The 16,430-nt window shown below is 41.9% G+C and overlaps 2 long non-coding RNA genes across 11 annotated transcripts; both read right to left on the reverse strand.

The window, feature by feature from the left end:
* Positions 1 to 6: 6 nt before the first annotated feature.
* LOC149268340 (uncharacterized) lies at positions 7 to 9,294 on the reverse strand. 6 transcript variants are annotated; one of them, XR_016270648.1, is made up of 19 exons: positions 8,595 to 9,294; positions 8,120 to 8,272; positions 7,972 to 8,043; positions 7,660 to 7,904; positions 7,134 to 7,595; positions 6,850 to 6,984; positions 6,597 to 6,743; positions 6,238 to 6,530; positions 6,044 to 6,125; positions 5,869 to 5,988; positions 5,492 to 5,762; positions 5,149 to 5,406; positions 4,923 to 5,090; positions 1,761 to 4,840; positions 1,286 to 1,438; positions 1,138 to 1,209; positions 826 to 1,070; positions 300 to 761; positions 7 to 150 (listed from the first exon to the last, which is right to left on the reverse strand). It is a non-coding gene; the product is annotated as an uncharacterized LOC149268340 (long non-coding RNA). The 6 variants fall into 6 exon arrangements; XR_016270649.1 differs by having other exon boundaries at positions 4,923 to 5,087; positions 5,844 to 5,988; XR_016270650.1 differs by having other exon boundaries at positions 4,936 to 5,090; positions 5,844 to 5,988.
* Positions 9,295 to 11,383: 2,089 nt separating this feature from the next.
* Positions 11,384 to 16,154, reverse strand: LOC149268341 (uncharacterized). 5 transcript variants are annotated; one of them, XR_016270652.1, is made up of 14 exons: positions 15,446 to 16,154; positions 14,970 to 15,123; positions 14,822 to 14,893; positions 14,510 to 14,754; positions 13,984 to 14,445; positions 13,700 to 13,834; positions 13,447 to 13,593; positions 13,088 to 13,380; positions 12,894 to 12,975; positions 12,694 to 12,838; positions 12,342 to 12,612; positions 11,999 to 12,256; positions 11,773 to 11,940; positions 11,384 to 11,690 (listed from the first exon to the last, which is right to left on the reverse strand). It is a non-coding gene; the product is annotated as an uncharacterized LOC149268341 (long non-coding RNA). The 5 variants fall into 5 exon arrangements; XR_016270651.1 differs by having other exon boundaries at positions 15,391 to 16,154; XR_016270654.1 differs by lacking the exon at positions 15,446 to 16,154 and having other exon boundaries at positions 11,773 to 11,937; positions 14,970 to 15,137.
* Between the last annotated feature and the right edge of the window lie 276 nt (positions 16,155 to 16,430).

The raw sequence follows: 16,430 nt of genomic DNA on the forward strand, positions 1-16,430 counted from the left end.
GGCAATATACTATACCTGTCTGGGGTGCGCTCCTATCCGAAACTCAGTTCGACCGCATCAGAGTTGCACACAACAGAGCACTGAGAACCATATCTGGCGCTCAATATTATATTTCAAATGCTCGCATCAGATCTGAGCTGGGCGTCTTATCTGTGGATGAATTATTTAATAATATTTGCATTAAATATTATGATAGACTGCGAGTACACAGCAACAATGAGGCTAGAAGCATAGCCCACTATCCGTTTGTACCACAGCGGCTAACTATGCCCAGATACTCTAGCCTCGTCAATACTCACCTGGCTAATGAAATCGAGTTGCGCGCACAGCGACAACAGCGAAGACAAGCGGAGTTCGACGAGGAGCTACACGCTAATTATCTTCGCCGACATCCGCCCGTATACGGCCCGATAACTTTTCGCGAGCACAGCCGCAACATTTTAGCAGAGAGATTCACGAGGTCATATCCGGCCTCAACCCGCAACTCCAGCGAAAATCTTCGCAGAATGGCAGCGCGACGCAGAAATGAGGCTCGTCGCAACGGCGCGCCATCGTATGACGCAGTCCCACACACCCCCACCTCTGGGGCGACACAAAATATAGGCGACGCTACTGCCTCGCAGTCGCGCCTGCCAATCTTTCGGCAACTGGCGCCACTGCCACCCACAGCGAGCACTTCGCGCACACACAACACAAATCCAGGAGATTCTTCGGCCGATGCAGGCTGGTCCTTCCCCAGCAACTGATTGCAAGCATATACGCTAAAAAAGAACATAAATCTGCATTAAAATTCCAATTGGCCATTGGTATATGCAAGCAACTTACCTGGAAACTGGTCGTCCTCACATATCCTATCTGCAAAGGGTATCCTAACAAATAAAACTCAAATTGAATTTTATATTCAATTAAAGTTTTATTTGGCACGTATGCACATACACACATGCAGCAAAACAACACTACAATGCACTGGCTTAAACTACACAATCAACTTAACTAAACTGGCGGCACTGCTCGGTGATTGGGATGTGGAGTCTTCTCAGCTGCTACCTCTCGTTCCACCGGATGATTCCCTGCAAATAAAAACAAAACAACATTAAGTATAAACACTTATATATATATATGTATAATTAACATTACCTCGCAGCCATTTTGCGTCACTCACTTCTTCGGCCTGTCGAACACACGTTCACTTGCACTTGGGAGAAATTGCTGAAACAGATGAATAATTTATTAATTAATATCTAATTATTAATAATTATCTCAGTATTCTTATTAGAATCCATACTCATCTCTTTCAGTTGCAACTTTTGCAATAAATTGCACTCTGCCTTTTCATCATATGTTCTTCAAACATATGTTTTTATCTGTGCATATCGATATGCATACCAGGGGTGCACAACCTCTCTTCGCGATTGTTTTTTTTTTTTTTGCGATAGTTCTATAAGACAAAATGAAAAGAAAAACTTATTGGAATTCAAATTTATTATTTCTTAATCAACTATAAACTATATTAATCCAAATAAAAAATAATATTAGTAATATTGCAACTGAAACCACATATGTGATAGCACTTGTGATATTTTTGCACAAATATCGCTATGAAATGAATATATAAGAATATTAATGAAATGAAAGCTTACCATTTAATAAATAATTATTTGCTATAATAGTATATACTAGTAAATTTTTAAGCACTATTACTCACATTTTATAACTAATTGTAAATTCCCATTGCCATTTATGCATTTTTCGATAATTACCTTTTGTTTTGATTTATGCATCCCGATAAACGTATAAACGCACAGCTGCACAATCTCTCCTAAATTGCACTTGCGGTTTAATTTAACTTTTTAGACTGAAATAAAGGTGATAAAATGAAAAGAATTATAGATATAAGTTCAAGAATTTAATTAAAAGTTATATTAGCTTAGACAAGTATGGAGAAAATGACCGGACGATGTCCCGACTCTTCTCTCTAAATCCAATTAGCGGATCTTCTCACCGCTAAGTTTGTTGCGCATCTTATAGGTGTTCCTGCAAATAGAATTAAAAGTAAAATGAATTAATTAATTGTATCAATTGTTATTGTTTTAATCTACATAAAAATTATAACTAAACCTACTCATTAGTTTTAAACTAGTTATTTAAGCACATCAAATGTTATTCATTTTTGTTTTTGATCTGCTCTTTTGTATAATATGTAACGCAATGCTGCACAGCAATTTAATGTTGCACTTGCGACTATTTAAACAGCTCATGTGAGCAAGTTTCGGCTAATATCGACCTAAGTAACTTAAGGCGCCATGTAAATTCAAAAAAAATGCTAACGAAGAGTATTATATGAATAAAGAATATCTCTCTATTCTCTCCTCCTCTCCATTTAGCTGCTGGTCAGCTGTTATGGGCGAGAATGGAGGAAAGAGAGATTATTAATGTGTGTTCTGTCAAGGCATACAAACAGAAAAAAAAGAAAAGAAATTTAAATCTATTTAAATCGGGTTTTTTGCAATTAATTTTTGCAAATTAAATTGCTGCAATGCCTAGGGGCTATACTGCAGATGACGGTGACGAGGATATGGACGTGGAAGTCGAGTCTTTACTCGACTCGCAGCCACTAGCGCCTGCGCCCACGCCATCGAAAGTGCCAGCGAAGAAAAATGTGGTTATGGCACAACCAACAACTTCTAGAGCTGCGGCTCAGCTACTAAAAGCGAAAGTTTCATCTGCTGCGCAATCTTCGATTGCTGACTATTACAAAGCGAAAGAGGCGCTCAAAAGCGGCACGCTGTTAAGTGCCAGTGAAAAAGCAGTCAAGCGAACTGCAGAAAAGGGCGATAGCCCTAAAAAGAAGAATGCTCAGCTGGATGCTATAGATCTGGGTGACAGTGAAGAGCAGAACCTACTAGCAGACGACACCGTTGTGACTACAAGGACTGAGGACACGCATCAAAAGGCATCTGGCCTTGTAAATAAAGCTCGCATTGCTGCAAACGTGAAAGCTACACCGCCTAATTCTGCTGCTGCTGCTGCCGCTACCACTTCAACTGGAGCAACTGACGCGCACCTCAACGCGAAGCCTGCGCCGCTATTTCTGGCAAATGTCACTGACATTATGCCACTTTTAATTCGCCTGGATGACGCTGTCGGAGAGGAGAATTATACCACAAAGCCCACTGCAAACCATGGTATCAGGGTGCAGTGCAAGGACATCGCTACTCATCGCAAGCTGGTAAAGTACCTTGACGAAAATAAAATTGAAAACTATACTTTCCAATTGAAATGTGAGCGCGGGTTTAGAGCGATTATCCGCCATCTACACTATTCCACTCCGGATCAGTGGATCCGCGACCAATTAGCTAAGCTGGGGCATACCGTTCGATTCTTGAGGGGTATCAAATCTCGCTTCTCTAAGGAGCCACTTGACCTCTTTGAGGTTGAACTGGTCGCCAACGCAAATAATGCTGACTTGCTACAAGTCACGGCTCTGGGAAACCAGCGAGTAAGAGTCGAGAGGCCGTTCAAATCTGCAGAAGTAGCCCAATGCCATAGGTGCCAGAAGTTTGGGCACACAAAAAACTATTGCCGCCGCCCTTTTGCTTGCGTCAAATGCGGCGAAAATCACGCCTCTATTGACTGCAGCAAGCAAAAAGGCGACCAAACGCCAGCAAAATGCGCCAACTGCTCGGGCCCACACGCTGCGAGTTACAAGGGATGCCCCTCCTACAAAGAGGCCTGCAAGAAGCGAGAGCCCGAATCGGCGGCACAGCTCAGCCAGATTATAAGGACTTTAACAAAGCCAGCTCCCACTACAACTGCTCAAGGCAGTAGAACAAACTTGCCAAATCTTTTTCAGCAAGCCCCCCCTCAGCCACGACCTCAAACTGCTAATGCTGGGCCCAGCTACGCATCTGCCCTCCGGGCGGGTCTCCAATTTAAGCAGCCAGCGGCGCCGGCAGCCAATAATAGCCAGCAACGCCAATCAAGGCAGAATATCACTAAACGTGCCCAACAACAACAGCAACAACAACAACAAGCCAGATTGTCTAGGCAAGCAAGCGCTCAGCGGCCAGCGCAGCCAAACAGAAGCCGCAGCTTAAGTACTCGCCGTAGGCCCCCTCCTATTGTATCTGGGGTGACACACCATAGTAATGGGGTGGGCTTTCCTCTTAATTTTGAGCAGCCTAGATATGCTAACATGCCAGCTATGCCATTACAAGTTAACTCTAGATTAGAGGCCAAAATTGACAAACTTATAGAGATGATGACCACATTGACTGCTTGCCTATTAGCTAGAGTTGGTCCAAGTGAGCACATAAATGTCTAATAATGTATCTGATGCACATATTGCTAATAGACGCAGCTGCACACTGCAGACTGCTGTATCTAATAGTACCAACAACATTAACATCTCCATATGGAATGCTGCTGGTATTACAAATAAGCTTATTGAAGTAAAGCAATATGTTATTAAGCATAATATAGACATTATGCTAATATCTGAAACCCATCTGACGGACAAGGACAACATTGTAATTGACGGATACATAATTTATTTGGCAAACCACCCTACAAATAGGCGCAGAGGTGGCGCAGCTTTTATAATCAAACAAAACATCTGCCATTACGCTATGCGCTGCTCATCCTTGGACTCGCACCAAAGTGTTGAAGTATCAGTCAGCTTACAAAACGGCAAGCACGTAAATATTGTGGCCATTTACTGCCCACCGCAAGTAAGCTGGACTGCGCAAGACTTCAGCAATCTTCTGAATTTGCTGGGCGACACGTATCTTGTAGGTGGTGACTGGAACGCAAAGAGCCAATGGTGGGGAAACGCCAGATCCTGTATTAGAGGCAGAACGTTAGTAAACAGTATTTTCCAAGAAAATTGCAATATTCTGGCAACTGGGTCGCCAACGCATTACCCTTTCAACTCACGCCAAACTCCATCTGCCATAGACTTTGCGCTTTTCAAAGGCATCAGGCGAGATTTGCTGGCCATCACTGACTCTTTCGAGCTAAACTCGGATCACCTCCCATTGCAAGTCCAGCTGGTTGAGAAGCCGATCATCAGCAAAGCAAAAGGCCATCTTCTGGATTTGAATGCTAATATAAGCAAATTTCAAAGTTACCTAAACGACAGAATCTTACTCAACACTGAAATCAGCAGTCCAGATGATGTTGATGATGCTGTTGATATTCTTGTCAAAAACGTCCAAGATGCTGCAAACTTTGCCAATGCGCAGTGTCCACGCAAGATAACCAGATCTAGGTTTCGAGTCAAAAGCCAGACTCTCCAGTTGATTGAGGCCAAGAAGCAAATCAAACGCTATCTTCTACAAAGCCGAAATCCCCTGGCAAAGCAGATCTGCAATAGGCTGTCAAATCGCATCAGCAAAGATATAAAATCTGCAAAGCAAAAATATGAAGAAGAATTATTCAGCTCTATCGACCCCACAGATAGATACAGTATGCAAAAGCTCTGGCGACTTACCAACGAAATCAAGCGACAGCCGGCTCCAAATCTGCCACTATTAAAGTCCAGCGATGGCAATGGCTCTAACGCCAATAATGTATGGTGCAAAACAACGGCGGAGAAAGCTGAAGTCTTTGCTGATAGCCTTGAGCAACGCTTCAAGCCTCTCATCTCTGCATCACCTGGCGACTTGGCCGAAATTGAGGCGCAAATTAGTCAGTCACCAGCGTCTGCCTTGGTCTCTTTTCGGCCAGTCACAGTGACAGAAGTCATTAATCATATTAGCACGCTGGAGAAGAAGAAAGCAGCTGGTTTAGATAATATCGACAATCACACTATCAAAGCGCTGCCAATGAGGGCAATACTATACCTTGTTTTAATATGCAACAACTCACTTCGAATGGGCCATTTTCCTACCAGCTGGAAGTTAGCACTGGTCAAGATGATACACAAGCCCGGCAAGCCCACGCAGCATGTATCATCATACAGGCCAATAAGTCTCTTGTCTGGCTTATCTAAAATATTAGAGTTCTTAATTCTGAGCCGTATGCTTGAGCAAGACGCACTTACCAATGCTATACCCAGCCACCAATTTGGCTTTCGCAAGGCCCACTCAGCTGAGCAACAGCTTGGGCGAGTCACGCAGTTCATTCTGAAATCATATGAAGAACATAAGTATTGCTCTGCCGTTTACTTGGACATAAAAGAAGCATTTGACAGAGTGTGGCACTCAGGTCTGAGATACAAACTCAAGATGCTCTTACCTGACGCTCTGTATCGAATCCTTTGCTCCTACTTAGCAAATCGATCATTTATTGTTGAATGCCATGGAGGATGCCGCTCTGCAACCAAGCAAATACACGCTGGGGTGCCTCAAGGTAGCCTGCTTGGGCCAGTGCTGTATAACATATACACCAGTGATATTCCAAGCCCAACTTATGCCTCTGGAAATAAAATCCTCTTAGCCACTTATGCCGATGACGTCGTAGTCCTCTCAGCAAACTGTCGGCAAGCAGATGCGTTAGCTCAGCAACAAGCATATATGGACAAATTAGCTCTGTGGGCGAAGAAATGGTGCATTACAATAAATACTAGTAAAACTATGCACATTATGCATACTTACAAAAGGATATCGCCATACCAGGATATCCGCATTGGCAATGAAGCAATTAAAAACGGCACTTCACATCCTTATTTGGGTGTCACTATGGACACAAAGCTGCACTTCGGCACTCATGTCACCACTGTCGTCTCGAGGATTAGGGCACGGCTGAAAAAGATAGATTGGCTGATTAATAAAAATAGTAAATTGTCTCTAAAAACTAAAACGATAATTTACAAACAACTAGTTGCGCCACTGTGGCAATATACTATACCTGTCTGGGGTGCGCTCCTATCCGAAACTCAGTTCGACCGCATCAGAGTTGCACACAACAGAGCACTGAGAACCATATCTGGCGCTCAATATTATATTTCAAATGCTCGCATCAGATCTGAGCTGGGCGTCTTATCTGTGGATGAATTATTTAATAATATTTGCATTAAATATTATGATAGACTGCGAGTACACAGCAACAATGAGGCTAGAAGCATAGCCCACTATCCGTTTGTACCACAGCGGCTAACTATGCCCAGATACTCTAGCCTCGTCAATACTCACCTGGCTAATGAAATCGAGTTGCGCGCACAGCGACAACAGCGAAGACAAGCGGAGTTCGACGAGGAGCTACACGCTAATTATCTTCGCCGACATCCGCCCGTATACGGCCCGATAACTTTTCGCGAGCACAGCCGCAACATTTTAGCAGAGAGATTCACGAGGTCATATCCGGCCTCAACCCGCAACTCCAGCGAAAATCTTCGCAGAATGGCAGCGCGACGCAGAAATGAGGCTCGTCGCAACGGCGCGCCATCGTATGACGCAGTCCCACACACCCCCACCTCTGGGGCGACACAAAATATAGGCGACGCTACTGCCTCGCAGTCGCGCCTGCCAATCTTTCGGCAACTGGCGCCACTGCCACCCACAGCGAGCACTTCGCGCACACACAACACAAATCCAGGAGATTCTTCGGCCGATGCAGGCTGGTCCTTCCCCAGCAACTGATTGCAAGCATATACGCTAAAAAAGAACATAAATCTGCATTAAAATTCCAATTGGCCATTGGTATATGCAAGCAACTTACCTGGAAACTGGTCGTCCTCACATATCCTATCTGCAAAGGGTATCCTAACAAATAAAACTCAAATTGAATTTTATATTCAATTAAAGTTTTATTTGGCACGTATGCACATACACACATGCAGCAAAACAACACTACAATGCACTGGCTTAAACTACACAATCAACTTAACTAAACTGGCGGCACTGCTCGGTGATTGGGATGTGGAGTCTTCTCAGCTGCTACCTCTCGTTCCACCGGATGATTCCCTGCAAATAAAAACAAAACAACATTAAGTATAAACACTTATATATATATATGTATAATTAACATTACCTCGCAGCCATTTTGCGTCACTCACTTCTTCGGCCTGTCGAACACACGTTCACTTGCACTTGGGAGAAATTGCTGAAACAGATGAATAATTTATTAATTAATATCTAATTATTAATAATTATCTCAGTATTCTTATTAGAATCCATACTCATCTCTTTCAGTTGCAACTTTTGCAATAAATTGCACTCTGCCTTTTCATCATATGTTCTTCAAACATATGTTTTTATCTGTGCATATCGATATGCATACCAGGGGTGCACAACCTCTCTTCGCGATTGTTTTTTTTTTTTTTGCGATAGTTCTATAAGACAAAATGAAAAGAAAAACTTATTGGAATTCAAATTTATTATTTCTTAATCAACTATAAACTATATTAATCCAAATAAAAAATAATATTAGTAATATTGCAACTGAAACCACATATGTGATAGCACTTGTGATATTTTTGCACAAATATCGCTATGAAATGAATATATAAGAATATTAATGAAATGAAAGCTTACCATTTAATAAATAATTATTTGCTATAATAGTATATACTAGTAAATTTTTAAGCACTATTACTCACATTTTATAACTAATTGTAAATTCCCATTGCCATTTATGCATTTTTCGATAATTACCTTTTGTTTTGATTTATGCATCCCGATAAACGTATAAACGCACAGCTGCACAATCTCTCCTAAATTGCACTTGCGGTTTAATTTAACTTTTTAGACTGAAATAAAGGTGATAAAATGAAAAGAATTATAGATATAAGTTCAAGAATTTAATTAAAAGTTATATTAGCTTAGACAAGTATGGAGAAAATGACCGGACGATGTCCCGACTCTTCTCTCTAAATCCAATTAGCGGATCTTCTCACCGCTAAGTTTGTTGCGCATCTTATAGGTGTTCCTGCAAATAGAATTAAAAGTAAAATGAATTAATTAATTGTATCAATTGTTATTGTTTTAATCTACATAAAAATTATAACTAAACCTACTCATTAGTTTTAAACTAGTTATTTAAGCACATCAAATGTTATTCATTTTTGTTTTTGATCTGCTCTTTTGTATAATATGTAACGCAATGCTGCACAGCAATTTAATGTTGCACTTGCGACTATTTAAACAGCTCATGTGAGCAAGTTTCGGCTAATATCGACCTAAGTAACTTAAGGCGCCATGTAAATTCAAAAAAAATGCTAACGAAGAGTATTATATGAATAAAGAATATCTCTCTATTCTCTCCTCCTCTCCATTTAGCTGCTGGTCAGCTGTTATGGGCGAGAATGGAGGAAAGAGAGATTATTAATGTGTGTTCTGTCAAGGCATACAAACAGAAAAACAAACAGAAAAAAAAAAAAGAAAAGAAATTTAAATCTATTTAAATCGGGTTTTTTGCAATTAATTTTTGCAAATTAAATTGCTGCAATGCCTAGGGGCTATACTGCAGATGACGGTGACGAGGATATGGACGTGGAAGTCGAGTCTTTACTCGACTCGCAGCCACTAGCGCCTGCGCCCACGCCATCGAAAGTGCCAGCGAAGAAAAATGTGGTTATGGCACAACCAACAACTTCTAGAGCTGCGGCTCAGCTACTAAAAGCGAAAGTTTCATCTGCTGCGCAATCTTCGATTGCTGACTATTACAAAGCGAAAGAGGCGCTCAAAAGCGGCACGCTGTTAAGTGCCAGTGAAAAAGCAGTCAAGCGAACTGCAGAAAAGGGCGATAGCCCTAAAAAGAAGAATGCTCAGCTGGATGCTATAGATCTGGGTGACAGTGAAGAGCAGAACCTACTAGCAGACGACACCGTTGTGACTACAAGGACTGAGGACACGCATCAAAAGGCATCTGGCCTTGTAAATAAAGCTCGCATTGCTGCAAACGTGAAAGCTACACCGCCTAATTCTGCTGCTGCTGCTGCCGCTACCACTTCAACTGGAGCAACTGACGCGCACCTCAACGCGAAGCCTGCGCCGCTATTTCTGGCAAATGTCACTGACATTATGCCACTTTTAATTCGCCTGGATGACGCTGTCGGAGAGGAGAATTATACCACAAAGCCCACTGCAAACCATGGTATCAGGGTGCAGTGCAAGGACATCGCTACTCATCGCAAGCTGGTAAAGTACCTTGACGAAAATAAAATTGAAAACTATACTTTCCAATTGAAATGTGAGCGCGGGTTTAGAGCGATTATCCGCCATCTACACTATTCCACTCCGGATCAGTGGATCCGCGACCAATTAGCTAAGCTGGGGCATACCGTTCGATTCTTGAGGGGTATCAAATCTCGCTTCTCTAAGGAGCCACTTGACCTCTTTGAGGTTGAACTGGTCGCCAACGCAAATAATGCTGACTTGCTACAAGTCACGGCTCTGGGAAACCAGCGAGTAAGAGTCGAGAGGCCGTTCAAATCTGCAGAAGTAGCCCAATGCCATAGGTGCCAGAAGTTTGGGCACACAAAAAACTATTGCCGCCGCCCTTTTGCTTGCGTCAAATGCGGCGAAAATCACGCCTCTATTGACTGCAGCAAGCAAAAAGGCGACCAAACGCCAGCAAAATGCGCCAACTGCTCGGGCCCACACGCTGCGAGTTACAAGGGATGCCCCTCCTACAAAGAGGCCTGCAAGAAGCGAGAGCCCGAATCGGCGGCACAGCTCAGCCAGATTATAAGGACTTTAACAAAGCCAGCTCCCACTACAACTGCTCAAGGCAGTAGAACAAACTTGCCAAATCTTTTTCAGCAAGCCCCCCCTCAGCCACGACCTCAAACTGCTAATGCTGGGCCCAGCTACGCATCTGCCCTCCGGGCGGGTCTCCAATTTAAGCAGCCAGCGGCGCCGGCAGCCAATAATAGCCAGCAACGCCAATCAAGGCAGAATATCACTAAACGTGCCCAACAACAACAGCAACAACAACAACAAGCCAGATTGTCTAGGCAAGCAAGCGCTCAGCGGCCAGCGCAGCCAAACAGAAGCCGCAGCTTAAGTACTCGCCGTAGGCCCCCTCCTATTGTATCTGGGGTGACACACCATAGTAATGGGGTGGGCTTTCCTCTTAATTTTGAGCAGCCTAGATATGCTAACATGCCAGCTATGCCATTACAAGTTAACTCTAGATTAGAGGCCAAAATTGACAAACTTATAGAGATGATGACCACATTGACTGCTTGCCTATTAGCTAGAGTTGGTCCAAGTGAGCACATAAATGTCTAATAATGTATCTGATGCACATATTGCTAATAGACGCAGCTGCACACTGCAGACTGCTGTATCTAATAGTACCAACAACATTAACATCTCCATATGGAATGCTGCTGGTATTACAAATAAGCTTATTGAAGTAAAGCAATATGTTATTAAGCATAATATAGACATTATGCTAATATCTGAAACCCATCTGACGGACAAGGACAACATTGTAATTGACGGATACATAATTTATTTGGCAAACCACCCTACAAATAGGCGCAGAGGTGGCGCAGCTTTTATAATCAAACAAAACATCTGCCATTACGCTATGCGCTGCTCATCCTTGGACTCGCACCAAAGTGTTGAAGTATCAGTCAGCTTACAAAACGGCAAGCACGTAAATATTGTGGCCATTTACTGCCCACCGCAAGTAAGCTGGACTGCGCAAGACTTCAGCAATCTTCTGAATTTGCTGGGCGACACGTATCTTGTAGGTGGTGACTGGAACGCAAAGAGCCAATGGTGGGGAAACGCCAGATCCTGTATTAGAGGCAGAACGTTAGTAAACAGTATTTTCCAAGAAAATTGCAATATTCTGGCAACTGGGTCGCCAACGCATTACCCTTTCAACTCACGCCAAACTCCATCTGCCATAGACTTTGCGCTTTTCAAAGGCATCAGGCGAGATTTGCTGGCCATCACTGACTCTTTCGAGCTAAACTCGGATCACCTCCCATTGCAAGTCCAGCTGGTTGAGAAGCCGATCATCAGCAAAGCAAAAGGCCATCTTCTGGATTTGAATGCTAATATAAGCAAATTTCAAAGTTACCTAAACGACAGAATCTTACTCAACACTGAAATCAGCAGTCCAGATGATGTTGATGATGCTGTTGATATTCTTGTCAAAAACGTCCAAGATGCTGCAAACTTTGCCAATGCGCAGTGTCCACGCAAGATAACCAGATCTAGGTTTCGAGTCAAAAGCCAGACTCTCCAGTTGATTGAGGCCAAGAAGCAAATCAAACGCTATCTTCTACAAAGCCGAAATCCCCTGGCAAAGCAGATCTGCAATAGGCTGTCAAATCGCATCAGCAAAGATATAAAATCTGCAAAGCAAAAATATGAAGAAGAATTATTCAGCTCTATCGACCCCACAGATAGATACAGTATGCAAAAGCTCTGGCGACTTACCAACGAAATCAAGCGACAGCCGGCTCCAAATCTGCCACTATTAAAGTCCAGCGATGGCAATGGCTCTAACGCCAATAATGTATGGTGCAAAACAACGGCGGAGAAAGCTGAAGTCTTTGCTGATAGCCTTGAGCAACGCTTCAAGCCTCTCATCTCTGCATCACCTGGCGACTTGGCCGAAATTGAGGCGCAAATTAGTCAGTCACCAGCGTCTGCCTTGGTCTCTTTTCGGCCAGTCACAGTGACAGAAGTCATTAATCATATTAGCACGCTGGAGAAGAAGAAAGCAGCTGGTTTAGATAATATCGACAATCACACTATCAAAGCGCTGCCAATGAGGGCAATACTATACCTTGTTTTAATATGCAACAACTCACTTCGAATGGGCCATTTTCCTACCAGCTGGAAGTTAGCACTGGTCAAGATGATACACAAGCCCGGCAAGCCCACGCAGCATGTATCATCATACAGGCCAATAAGTCTCTTGTCTGGCTTATCTAAAATATTAGAGTTCTTAATTCTGAGCCGTATGCTTGAGCAAGACGCACTTACCAATGCTATACCCAGCCACCAATTTGGCTTTCGCAAGGCCCACTCAGCTGAGCAACAGCTTGGGCGAGTCACGCAGTTCATTCTGAAATCATATGAAGAACATAAGTATTGCTCTGCCGTTTACTTGGACATAAAAGAAGCATTTGACAGAGTGTGGCACTCAGGTCTGAGATACAAACTCAAGATGCTCTTACCTGACGCTCTGTATCGAATCCTTTGCTCCTACTTAGCAAATCGATCATTTATTGTTGAATGCCATGGAGGATGCCGCTCTGCAACCAAGCAAATACACGCTGGGGTGCCTCAAGGTAGCCTGCTTGGGCCAGTGCTGTATAACATATACACCAGTGATATTCCAAGCCCAACTTATGCCTCTGGAAATAAAATCCTCTTAGCCACTTATGCCGATGACGTCGTAGTCCTCTCAGCAAACTGTCGGCAAGCAGATGCGTTAGCTCAGCAACAAGCATATATGGACAAATTAGCTCTGTGGGCGAAGAAATGGTGCATTACAATAAATACTAGTAAAACTATGCACATTATGCATACTTACAAAAGGATATCGCCATACCAGGATATCCGCATTGGCAATGAAGCAATTAAAAACGGCACTTCACATCCTTATTTGGGTGTCACTATGGACACAAAGCTGCACTTCGGCACTCATGTCACCACTGTCGTCTCGAGGATTAGGGCACGGCTGAAAAAGATAGATTGGCTGATTAATAAAAATAGTAAATTGTCTCTAAAAACTAAAACGATAATTTACAAACAACTAGTTGCGCCACTGTGGCAATATACTATACCTGTCTGGGGTGCGCTCCTATCCGAAACTCAGTTCGACCGCATCAGAGTTGCACACAACAGAGCACTGAGAACCATATCTGGCGCTCAATATTATATTTCAAATGCTCGCATCAGATCTGAGCTGGGCGTCTTATCTGTGGATGAATTATTTAATAATATTTGCATTAAATATTATGATAGACTGCGAGTACACAGCAACAATGAGGCTAGAAGCATAGCCCACTATCCGTTTGTACCACAGCGGCTAACTATGCCCAGATACTCTAGCCTCGTCAATACTCACCTGGCTAATGAAATCGAGTTGCGCGCACAGCGACAACAGCGAAGACAAGCGGAGTTCGACGAGGAGCTACACGCTAATTATCTTCGCCGACATCCGCCCGTATACGGCCCGATAACTTTTCGCGAGCACAGCCGCAACATTTTAGCAGAGAGATTCACGAGGTCATATCCGGCCTCAACCCGCAACTCCAGCGAAAATCTTCGCAGAATGGCAGCGCGACGCAGAAATGAGGCTCGTCGCAACGGCGCGCCATCGTATGACGCAGTCCCACACACCCCCACCTCTGGGGCGACACAAAATATAGGCGACGCTACTGCCTCGCAGTCGCGCCTGCCAATCTTTCGGCAACTGGCGCCACTGCCACCCACAGCGAGCACTTCGCGCACACACAACACAAATCCAGGAGATTCTTCGGCCGATGCAGGCTGGTCCTTCCCCAGCAACTGATTGCAAGCATATACGCTAAAAAAGAACATAAATCTGCATTAAAATTCCAATTGGCCATTGGTATATGCAAGCAACTTACCTGGAAACTGGTCGTCCTCACATATCCTATCTGCAAAGGGTATCCTAACAAATAAAACTCAAATTGAATTTTATATTCAATTAAAGTTTTATTTGGCACGTATGCACATACACACATGCAGCAAAACAACACTACAATGCACTGGCTTAAACTACACAATCAACTTAACTAAACTGGCGGCACTGCTCGGTGATTGGGATGTGGAGTCTTCTCAGCTGCTACCTCTCGTTCCACCGGATGATTCCCTGCAAATAAAAACAAAACAACATTAAGTATAAACACTTATATATATATATGTATAATTAACATTACCTCGCAGCCATTTTGCGTCACTCACTTCTTCGGCCTGTCGAACACACGTTCACTTGCACTTGGGAGAAATTGCTGAAACAGATGAATAATTTATTAATTAATATCTAATTATTAATAATTATCTCAGTATTCTTATTAGAATCCATACTCATCTCTTTCAGTTGCAACTTTTGCAATAAATTGCACTCTGCCTTTTCATCATATGTTCTTCAAACATATGTTTTTATCTGTGCATATCGATATGCATACCAGGGGTGCACAACCTCTCTTCGCGATTGTTTTTTTTTTTTTTTGCGATAGTTCTATAAGACAAAATGAAAAGAAAAACTTATTGGAATTCAAATTTATTATTTCTTAATCAACTATAAACTATATTAATCCAAATAAAAAATAATATTAGTAATATTGCAACTGAAACCACATATGTGATAGCACTTGTGATATTTTTGCACAAATATCGCTATGAAATGAATATATAAGAATATTAATGAAATGAAAGCTTACCATTTAATAAATAATTATTTGCTATAATAGTATATACTAGTAAATTTTTAAGCACTATTACTCACATTTTATAACTAATTGTAAATTCCCATTGCCATTTATGCATTTTTCGATAATTACCTTTTGTTTTGATTTATGCATCCCGATAAACGTATAAACGCACAGCTGCACAATCTCTCCTAAATTGCACTTGCGGTTTAATTTAACTTTTTAGACTGAAATAAAGGTGATAAAATGAAAAGAATTATAGATATAAGTTCAAGAATTTAATTAAAAGTTATATTAGCTTAGACAAGTATGGAGAAAATGACCGGACGATGTCCCGACTCTTCTCTCTAAATCCAATTAGCGGATCTTCTCACCGCTAAGTTTGTTGCGCATCTTATAGGTGTTCCTGCAAATAGAATTAAAAGTAAAATGAATTAATTAATTGTATCAATTGTTATTGTTTTAATCTACATAAAAATTATAACTAAACCTACTCATTAGTTTTAAACTAGTTATTTAAGCACATCAAATGTTATTCATTTTTGTTTTTGATCTGCTCTTTTGTATAATATGTAACGCAATGCTGCACAGCAATTTAATGTTGCACTTGCGACTATTTAAACAGCTCATGTGAGCAAGTTTCGGCTAATATCGACCTAAGTAACTTAAGGCGCCATGTAAATTCAAAAAAAATGCTAACGAAGAGTATTATATGAATAAAGAATATCTCTCTATTCTCTCCTCCTCTCCATTTAGCTGCTGGTCAGCTGTTATGGGCGAGAATGGAGGAAAGAGAGATTATTAATGTGTGTTCTGTCAAGGCATACAAACAGAAAAAATAAAAAATAATATTAGTAATATTGCAACTGAAACCACATATGTGATAGCACTTGTGATATTTTTGCACAAATATCGCTATGAAATGAATATATAAGAATATTAATGAAATGAAAGCTTACCATTTAATAAATAATTATTTGCTATAATAGTATATACTAGTAAATTTTTAAGCACTATTACTCACATTTTATAACTAATTGTAAATTCCCATTGCCATTTATGCATTTTTCGATAATTACCTTTTGTTTTGATTTATGCATCCCGATAAACGTATAAA

This window comes from Drosophila arizonae, chromosome 5 (assembly GCF_054131065.1).
Source record: "Drosophila arizonae isolate 15081-1271.41 chromosome 5, UAZ_ARI_1.0, whole genome shotgun sequence".
NCBI lineage: Eukaryota > Metazoa > Arthropoda > Insecta > Diptera > Drosophilidae > Drosophila > Drosophila arizonae.